Consider the following 11302-nt stretch of genomic DNA (forward strand, 5'->3'; position numbering starts at 1 on the left):
GAGAGCTATAATTCAGAGGAAGATTTAGCATTAGTCAGTTCTGCTAGGTCTGATGATTTATCTGATAACTGGGTTCTAGATTCAGGGTGTTCGTTCCATATGTGTCCACGTCGAGATTGGTTTGATACATATGAACCTCGCAATGGGGGTATGGTTATAGTCGGTAACAATGCTCCATGTAAGGTCACAGGTATTGGTTCCATGAGGTTGAGGACTGTTGATGGGCGGAGGTTAACTTTGACTAATGTACGGCATGTTCCTGCTTTAGGAAAGAATCTGATTTCATTGGGTACCCTGGATGAATTGGGGTACAATGGTGTGTTTTCAGATGGGGAGTTGTGTATTTTCAGAGGTTCTGAGTTGGTACTTAAGGGTATCAAAAGGAACACCCTCTATGTTTTTGAGGGTGTTACACTGCCTAGTTCTGCGGTTTGCGCATCTGTATCTCACCAGGAGATGACTAAGATTTGGCACATGAGGCTTGGTCATATGGGGGAGAAGGGGATGCAGCTATTGTCCAAGAGGGGTCTTCTATCCGGGGTCAAGGTTGCCAACCTTGAATTTTGTGAGCATTGTGTGTTTGGTAAGAAACACAGGTCAAAGTTCAGCAAGGGTGCTCACATTACTGATGCAGTGCTCGATTACATCCATTCAGATTGCTGGGGTCCATCTAGAGTTGAAGGTATGGGAGGTTACCACTATTTTGTGTCATTTGTTGATGACAAGTCCCGATACACATGGCTTAGGTTGCTTAAGTCAAAGGATGAGGCCTTCAAAGTTTTCAAGCAATGGAAAGCTTTGGTGGAAAATCGACAAGGAAGGAAGATCAAGAAGCTACGAACGGACAATGGGCTAGAGTTTTGCAAAGACGAGTTTAATCAGTTCTGTGCAGATGAGGGTATAGGTCGGCATCATACTGTCAGGAAGACACCACAGCAGAACGGTGTAGCAGAACGGGTTAATCAGACACTGCTAGAGAGAGTCCGATGCATGCTCTCTAATGCAGGGCTTGGGAGGAGGTACTGGAGTGAAGCTGTGTTAACAGCTTGTTATGTCATTAATAGGGGTCCTCATTCTGGAATTGATTCCAAGATTCCGTTTGAGATCTGGAGTGGTAAGTTGCCTAATTTTTCGAATTTGAAGATTTTTGGTTGTGTTGCTTATTATCATGTTATTGAGGGTAAGCTGGATCCACGAGCCAAGAAGGGGTGTTTTGTTGGGTACGGGGATGGTGTGAAGGGGTTTAGAATTTTTTCACCTTCGGAGGGTCGGGTCATTCTTAGTAGGGATGTTACTTTCGATGAAAACACCATGTATTCAATTAAAAATGCAGAGATTTCAGATTTGAGAAGGGAAGGAGACAATTTATTACAGACAGATGGGGTACTTGAGGTACATCAGTCTACCATTGCTGATTTACCTCGGGTACAATATATTGATGATGATGCTGATGTTCCAGTGCCGGGTACTCCTGAACCTGAGATTACTCCTACTCATTCTAACTCTGGGGATGAGGTGGAGCAATCTAATCAGGGGTCATCTAGTCAACCTGACACCATTCTTGAGATGCCTAAACGAGTTATCAAGAAGCCTGTTAGATTGATTGAAGAGATGGAGGGAAGAAATTGCTGTGTTGATGCGATGACAGGTTATGCATTGAGTGTAGCTGATGATGTAGAGTCATTTGAACCTGCCACATATAAACAAGCAATTAGTTGTAGTGAGTCTGCGCAATGGCTTGCCGCAATGGGTGAAGAGATGCAGTCTCTTTACAAGAACAGAGTGTGGGAACTGGTAAAGGTACCGGAAGGGAGGAAGCTTGTGGGTTGTAAATGGATTTACAAGAAGAAAGAAGGGTTGTCGGAAACTGAGCAAATACGTTTTAAGGCTAGGCTAGTTGCTAAGGGGTTCAGTCAGGTAGAAGGGGTTGATTTTGTTGAGATATTCTCACCTGTGGTTCGACATACTTCTATCCGTGTGTTATTGTCAATTGTAGCACATTTTGATCTTGAGCTGGAGCAGTTGGATGTTAAAACGGCTTTCCTTCATGGCGATTTGGAGGAGGAGATTCTGATGAAGCAGCCCGAAGGATTCGAAGTTCCTGGAAAGGAACACTATGCCTGCAGATTGCTAAAGTCATTGTATGGACTTAAGCAATCCCCCCGACAGTGGTACAAAAGGTTTGATTCTTTTATGGTTTCACAAGGTTTTGACAGGAATTCATATGATTGCTGTGTGTATCATAGTAAGCTGGATAATGGTTCCATGATTTATCTTTTGTTATATGTTGATGACATGTTGGTTGCCACAAAGAATAAATCTGATATTGCTAGATTAAAGGAGATGCTTAACTCGGAGTTTGACATGAAAGACTTGGGTGCAGCTAGGAAGATTTTGGGTATGGAGATCTACAGGGATCGGGCTAGAGGTAAGCTTTTCTTGACTCAGAAAAGCTACATTGAAAAGATTTTGTCTCGTTTTGGGATGGAAAAATCGAAGCCTATAAGTACGCCAACTACTGTTAGTTGTAAGTTGTCTTTGTCTATGTCACCTCAATCAGAGGAGGAGTTGTCTTATATGTCTAGAGTTCCATATGCAAACGCGGTTGGTTGTTTGATGTATGCTATGGTCTGTACTAGGCCGGATATTGCGCATGCCGTTAGTGTTGTAAGCAGGTTTATGGCTCGACCTGGGAGGGAACACTGGCAAGGGGTGAAAAGGATTTTTCGCTACCTGAGAGGGACAGCTGATATTGGTCTTGTGTACGGGAATGATAAGGAATGCTTGGTCACTGGGTACAGTGATTCTGATTATGCAGCTGATGTGGATACCAGGAGGTCTGTGACTGGTTATGTGTTCACTTTGGGTGGTTCTGTGGTTAGTTGGAAGTCTACATTGCAGTCATCTGTTACGTTGTCAACTACTGAAGCTGAGTATATGGCTTTAACTTCTGCAGCTAAGGAGTCTATTTGGCTCAAAGGCCTAGTAGGTGAACTGGGTATTGCACAGGATTTTGCTACAGTGTATTGTGATAGTCTAAGTGCGATTTGCTTAGCTAAAGATCAAGTACACCATGATCGGACGAAGCACATTGATGTCAGGTATCATTTCTTACGTACTGACAAGAGGATTAAGGTGAAGAAGATTGGGACTGCTGACAACCCGGCTGATTTCTTCACTAAGCCTGTTCCGTTTAGCAAGTTTAAACATTGCTTAGACTTGTTAAATATTGATTACTACGTGATGTAGTAGGCCCTGAGGGGCGAAGTTGGGGAGCTCCTGGTGTAGGTGTGTTGGCCTTAAGGTGGAGCTTGCCCGGGGCTTGTGATGCAGGTGGAGCATTATGAGTTGTTATACTTGGAGACGAGTATGTGATGGGTCTTGGTTGAAGACTTATCGGGATGTATGGCTTATGCATGAGTCTTGCATCGGGTTTGGCTTGAGATGTTTTTCACTATGTCTTGATGGGGTCGTTTGCTGACTACGAGTTCTCGTCAAGGTGGAGATTGTTGATAAGTATTAGGTGACTCGTACTTCGTTGCTTTGTCCGCCCGATCGGGCGGACATTGCCCGGTCTGACCGGGCGGAAGAAGAAGAGGTGCCTGGCAAATTCGTTGAAGAAGCTGCTCTCGCGCGCCCGATCGGGCGAGCTTTCGCCCGACCGGGCGAGCCTTCGCCCGACCGGGCGGACATTGCCCGGTCTGACCGGGCGGAAGGGGTTTTTTGGAGTACTTTGGTTGTTGGAAAAGACGTGTTCTCGCGCCCGATCGGGCGGGCCTTCGCCCGACCGGGCGATCTGGGTTTTTTCAGCGATTACGAATTTAATATTTGTCATATTGTGATATTGTAACCTAAGTATATCTTAATTAGGAATCACTACTATATAAACTTCCTATTATCATTATTAGGGTAACGGAGAGAGAAACACAAGAGAGAGAATACTTTGAGTGATTAAGTTCTTCATTGTAATCTTTGTAATCTTTGCCAGTTTATAGTGAAATCATTCGATCTCGGTGCCCGTGGACGTAGCTATCACATCGATAGTGAACCACGTAAATTCTTGGTGTTGTTCTTATTGTTTGCATTGAATTTCTTTATTGTTTTCTTGTTTGTTTTCGACCTTTGCTTCCGCTGTCGCACAACAGAGTACTTCATCATTGTCACAAACTTTAATGTCTTTTTAATCTACTCCCTTTGTCTCTCAAAGTTCTTCTGATCGTACTTTGACTTTTTTTGTTTCATAAAAAAATTCTAAACAAGACACGGACTTTAAAAGATGGAGGGAGTAACATTTTGTACCACATAATTAGAAATTAAATAGGAATGAGAACAAATCTCAAAGCAGCCAAGATAATCAAAAGATTAGTTTAGTCCAAAACCAATTACAAAATGATTGGAATTTACACATTAAGACCATAAAACAGAAATTGTGTAAATGAGCAACTTTCCTGTAAGGGCCTGTAACCACTGATCATAGAATTATAACTAATTATCCAGAAAAAAAAAAATGGTTCCAACCGCTGTTCTTTTATGCTTTACAGTACAAAAGTAATTTCATGATTGATTTTCTATGGAATTTCATATTTCTTATTTATTAATTTACCCTAAAGATTATTGAAAATTAACACCCAAGAACAGAAGGTAACAAAATTAACATACAATAGCAAAATACAGAGTGAATTTCATGTATAGAGTGAATTTCAATGCATAACTTCAACAATTATCTTTATTACTCGTATCACTAATATAATTAAAAGATACTCCATATATATTTTGGAAGTATATACTCAATATTAAAATGAATTTAACATGATTTTTAGTAGTACATATATGTAATTTACCTATAGATGATGGATTATGAGAAAGAACATTTCACATCATCATCCCATCTATAATCTAACAATCGATTAATTACTTCAATTATTTTACCACAATTAACAAAATAACACAAAATATTAATCACGATAATACAAAAAAAAAAAAAGAACAAACCAAAGATGGTGTTCGCAGGATTCATAGCCGCCTGATTCTTAGCACCCTCACCAATAAGACGGTCGTTTTGATTGAAAGACACTCAAGACGGCGTCGTGCGGTTGCCCAAGTCATTGGTGATGATCTCAACACGGTCGTGCTGAGGTTGCCATACTCCTATACACGAGTATGTCGTCCCGAGATCAATTCCAATCGCCGGCCATAATTCTTTACTCTTTTTCTCTGTTTGAAGATCCATTTTTTAAAAATTAGAGAGGTTTCTTTTGGTTTAAAATAGAGGAAGAAGATGTATAATGAAAGGGACTGAAGTGATATTTCAATTTTGAATAGAGTGGATGATGACTTTAGGCTTCTGAAATCAGTCCTACTCACTCTACTGTCTACTCCTACCTTTTTGAACTCCGCGAAAATTTATGGTCACATTTCACTAATTTTTTTTTTTTTTTTGTATGTCAATTGATCAACACATAAAAATGTTAGATAGAGTGTGAATTTTGTGATTTGTAGACTTATGTCACTTATCTTTTGACTGCTATTAGACTCGTAGAGGTGTTTGGTTCGGAAAATAGAAACGAAATGAGAAGAAAACAAATAAGAGGGAAAATGGATTATTTGACTATTACCTTTTTATTTGTTTGGTTTGACCATATAAAAGAATCCGTTAAACTTTATCCACTTTGTTTCTGTTTTAGGAGGATAAAGGTATTTGTTAGACCATTTTCAATAGTGACACTTGAGGGAGTTTTTTTTAAGAGAAAGAGTATTTTTTGCAAAGGATACCAATAAGTTGGTATCTAAATTTAGCAACTTCAAAAGAAAGTTGCTAAGTTTAGATACTCAACTTTGAGTCTCATTTGACAAAAAGTGCAGCTTGTATAGAATTGCGGTTGGTGCGGTTTGAAAAAATCACAAACCGCAATTTTGCAGTTTGGTGCGGTTTGAGATCCAAACCGCGAATAACCCTACTTTTTAGTACTATTTCGTGTACTTGATAAAATCGTCTCAACGTATAGTTTTCATTGATCAGCTTTTTATAATTTATACTTAAGTCTTGTTTTGGTTAAACAAAAAAATTGGGAAAGTTAAATTCATGAGAAATACAATTTTAAGTAGTTGTTTGGTTAGCACTAAAAAAAATTGGGGGAAATTAAAAGTTTTACAACATTTAATTTTCCACAAAACATGAAAATTTATTCACCTAACTTTCCTTGGTCAATTTGTGGGAATTGAATTTCCTTTAGTGCTAACCAAACAAATTTTGGTCATTTTCTAGGAAATATATAAGGAAAATTACTTCTCATGATTTTTTTTTTTTGGGTGGTTTAGAGAGCCACAGGGCAAGTAATGAGAATCGGTCCTAGGATCACCTAGAACCGTGAGGAAGCTCTAACCACTGGAGTATCCTTCACTCTCAAAATTAGTTCTCATGTATGTTCTTGTTAACCAAACATACACTTAATGATAATTAGAGATAATAGTGGTCAAAGTTAAGCATTGATAAATGTGTGTGCCATCAAATTGAGACATTTATTCAAAGACAGAATAAGTGTATCTAAAAATTATTAAAAAAAACAAGAAAAAAAAAAGATAAAAAGGTAAATAGGGTTAGTATAATGGGAAAGATAAGTGCGTCCTTACCGAATATGGGGAACTCCTACAGTCCTAGCTCCTATCAGTGTATAGTGAAATTTGGAAAAATATAATTTTAGGACCAAAATTGCAAACAGTGAAATACCAAGCAATCACTTTTTTTTTTTTTTTTCAACCAAAAAAAAAAAAAAAAAAGTACCAAAATATTGGTTTTTGTACATAAATCTTTTGGTCTTAAAATATGTGACTTTTGTACCACAAACGTACTGTGTGAGATTTTTGGTAAACACCACAGAGTGAGGCGCTGTGAGGTGTTAATTACTCAATTGGATCGAGTTGGATTGGATCGGGTTAGGTCAGGTCAACTTTTAAAGTTGAATCATGTTAAATTATCATGTTCACGCGAGTCCAAATCTAAATTGGATATTTTTCGCATCGGGTCAGATCGGGTGTGGTTTTAACACCTCTAGATGTGATTTATTTTATACTTCGTATTTGGTAAATAGCCTAATCCTATAAATTACCCTATTTTTAAATTAGCTTTGTTCATTACAATGGATTTTGTTTTGATAAAAAAATACGAAGTACTTCTTAAATACTACTCCCTCCATTTTCAAATACTTGCTCCATTTCTTCATGCGCGAAATTTTAGGAGAAATTGGAGAAAGCAATAAAATCTGGAGGTAGTGGGGTTAGAGGAAGGTAAATTGGATGAGAGAGAATCTAAAAGTGATAAAATATAATTTTACTGGGTCCTACTAGTTGAGAGAAATGAATTAAATATTATAAAATCTTTCCGAATAGGGAAATGGAGCAAGTGCTTAAAAACGGCCGCAAATGAAAAGTGGAACAAATATTTAAAAATGGATGGAGTATATGTTTTTTTTTTTTTTTGGTGCTCTTATTTTTGAAATAGAGGGAATAGTAGTTTATTCATGTTAGGTCTTATTTCATTTGTGTTGATAAGTATTTTCTTAATATTAAATTTATATATATTTTATTAATGTGCAATTAAAGATATATATGGTCAGAATAAGAGTTAACCACACAATTAGGCCATCAATTCTTACATTTTTCACTCTTTGGGTACTCAATTTTTTTTCACTCTTTGGGTACTCTAACCCAAATTCCGGCCAATTAACTAGCCACTAACTCACCGTTAACTATAGTAATTAAATATTAATTAAATTTAATCAAAAATAAAAAAATACATCAAATTAGGTACTTAATTTTCAAAAAAAAAAACAAAAAAAAACTAAACAAGTTAAAAATATTATGACCAATTTTAGTTTAAGGAATTTTATACAAACAGAATACAAAGTACGGAGTATGTTAGTTTGAAGAAACTAAACAAGTTAAAATATTTGTTCTCAACTCTGGTTATAAAAATTTTACGTACCATCCAACGTACAACGACTTTTATTCATCCAAAATTCGCACCAATGAACAATTTAGTCAAAAGCACAATAGCATTGTTTCTGTAAATAGGGTAACCTAGTCACCCTAAAACATGGTGCATACGCCAAAATATACGAGATCTAGCAAGGGTGAGATTATTCAACCATGAATAGAGATAGAATATACTTTGTATAAAACTCTAAAATCTATACATGTACTTTTCAAACTATAGTTTTTAATTTATTTTTTTAAAAAAAAAAATCTAAATAGCTAGAATTTTAAAAGCACCTTAATAAAATTAAAAGTGGTCTAACATGGACCTCTGTGTAGGTTGAATAGTTAAGGTGATCTTACACTATTCAATATCAGCTAGATTTAAAAAATTAGTGTCATAAATAACTTGTAGCGGTGAATCGGCTTGATCTGTGACTCGTTATTCCTTTTTTTATGAAGTTGAGTTTTCTTTCTTGTTTTATTAGGTGGATTGGTGGTGGTGGCGGCGTTTTAAACTTTATAGTGATTTAATGACATAACTGTACAAATGTTTTTAATTGGTTATTATGTATTTGTCTTATTGAGTTTTGGTATATAAACTATTTTTTGGTACAAATTGTACGTTAAATTGTGGATCTCTTATTACAAATTGGGGCGTCTGACCTTATATTATAATTTTGGTACAAGTATGTTAATTTGAAGAAACTAAACAAGTTAAAAAAAAAAAAAAAAAAAAAAACTAAAAATTAACCCAAGGGACTCAATGGTTAACCCAAGGTACTCAATTCTTTCTGGGTATTTAATTTTTTTGGCCGGAAATTGGGCTTGAGTACCTAAACGGTGAAAAAAAAAAAAGTGGAGTACTCAAACGGTGAAAAATGTAACTATTGGAAGCCCATTTGTATAGTTAACTCGCAGAATAATGTGCTGACAAAAGTTATAGGATCAAAGTGAAAAGTTCATTTTAAAACAAAGACAGTACAATTTTTATTTTTAAATAAAAAACAATCAATGATCAATTTGTATGAATACTCTAATTAGTTTATCTATATACTTCAATTCCTATCATTTTTAAATCTAAATACAACAACAATAACTAGTTATTATATTAAAGAAAAGTATAATGAATGAGATGTCAGATGTATCCAAATCCTCGATCAATTCCTAGGAGATACGGAGTATTTGTCAAAATACTTTAGCGTCATTTATAACACAAAAATATCTTCTAATATCCCGATAAATAGTGAGTAAAAAAAATATTATCTTCAATTCAATTCAATTTGTTATTGGAAAAATTGACAAAAATAATTCAACGATCAGGGTAATCGAACGACACCGTGGTCGCTTTTACAGATTCTGAGATGTTTACTGGTGAAGCTGCTAAGAATCAAGCTTCTTTCAATTCTACCAATACCATGTTTGGTTTATTCCTTTCTTTTCGCTTCTCAATTAATAGTCACGTTGATATTGTATTTTTATTATTTTGATTTTGCAAATTGATTACTAAAAACATGGCTAATAATAATGTATGGTCTTTATTTGGATTAGCGAAATAGGACTTTGTGCAGTTATAAAAGTTATTCTGTCAATGCAAATTCAATTCTCTAAATTTGATCAAGTAATAGTGGCTTTTAACAGATGCAAAGAGGCTTATTGATAGTTAATTTGATTCAGTGATGAAACTGTAAAAAACGATATGAAGTTATGGCCTTTCAAAGTTATAGATGGTAACGACTCCGGAAAAGAAGATAGGCCGATGATTTATAAGGGCAAAATGAAGGTATTCACACCCGAGGAGATATCTTCAATGATCCTAATAAAGATGAAAGAAATCGCCAAGGAGTTCCTTGGAACACCGGTAAAGAATGCTATTGTCACTGTTCCGGCAGACTCCAATAATTCCCAGCGTGAGGCAACTATAGAGGCTGGCAACATTGCAGGACTTAATGTGGTTCGTATCATCAACGAGCCAACAGCTGCTGCCATGGCTTATGGTCTCGACACAAAGGCTACTAGTAGATTCAGCAGCGCAATCAATGTTCTAATATTCGACCTTGGTGGTGGGACATTTGATGTTTCCTTAGTAGCCATCAAGAAGGGTGAATTCACTGTAAAAGCTGTAAGCGGACACCCACCTAGGGGGAGGAGATTTCGATAACAGAATTTTGAGTCACTTGGTCAAGGAGTTTAAAAGGAAGCACCAAAAAGACATCAGTAAGAATCCTCGGGCTCTTGGAAGATTAAGAAATGCTGCTGAGAGAGCGAAGAGCAGCATCAGCTCCTCAAACTACAGTTGACATCGATTGCCTCTTCGAGGGCATTGATTTTCGAATAACCTTAACCCGTGCTAATTTTGAGAAGTTGAATATGGACTTGTTCATAAAATGTGTTGAAACCGTTAAAAACTGCCTAGACGATGCAAAGGTGAAAAAGGAAGACGTAGATGACATTGTCCTTGTTGGGGGATCAACCCGCATCCCAAGGTTCAGGAACTGTTACAGAGTTTCTTCGACGGAAAGGTGTTCTGTAAAAGCTTGAATCCAGATGAGGCCGTCGCATGCATACGGAGCAGCTGTACATGCCGCGATTCTGAGTGATGTTGGTAAAGAATTGGTTCTAGTCGATGTCATACCTTTTTCTCTTGGTATAAAGGGCAAAAAAAAATAACCGTGATTTCGATGTTTTTTTTTTTCCGAGGAATACAGCAATCCCAGCCATGAAAAAACAGGTTTATGTAACTGCATACGACAACCAAACCAGTGTAGACTTCGCAGTGTTCGAAGGCGAAAGTACTTTAGTAACAGTAAAAGATAATAATTTCTTGGACATGGTTACAACTTCATATCTTCCACCCTTACCACAAGGCAAAATAAAGTTCGATGTATATTTCAATATTGATGTTTATGGAATTCTTACTGTGTCTGCAATGGAAACTCGAACAAAGCAAAGGAAGCAAATCACCATTCTCAATCATCAAAGGTGGACAACTGATACTGATACTTTTGGCAACATGATGGAAGAAGTAGTAAAGGATGATTTTGTGGGAGGATTATTGAAAAGAATTATTTCAAAGTTTTCGTTTTTGAATAAGAACAGCTGAACAAAAGGCAGGATGCCATTCAGTAAACATCACTATTGTTTTGCTTGTGTGTAACATCACTATTGTTGCTCGATCTTGTTGCAAATAATTTTGAAAGGCTCATTGATTTAGTTCTATGACATAATCAATTAATATTGTTTCATCTACACTATACTTAGTGTCCTCTTGCCGTGCAAACAATAATGTTTTGTTAGAAATAAAATACACTTAAATATTAGGTATGTCTTC

The 11302-nt window shown here is 36.6% G+C and overlaps 1 pseudogene; it reads left to right on the forward strand.

Moving 5' to 3' along the window:
- Positions 1–9282: 9282 nt before the first annotated feature.
- LOC110716251 lies at positions 9283–11074 on the forward strand (annotated as a pseudogene).
- The last annotated feature ends 228 nt before the right edge of the window (positions 11075–11302 follow it).

Source organism: Chenopodium quinoa, unplaced genomic scaffold (genome assembly GCF_001683475.1).
Source record: "Chenopodium quinoa cultivar QQ74 unplaced genomic scaffold, ASM168347v1, whole genome shotgun sequence".
Lineage (NCBI taxonomy): Eukaryota > Viridiplantae > Streptophyta > Magnoliopsida > Caryophyllales > Amaranthaceae > Chenopodium > Chenopodium quinoa.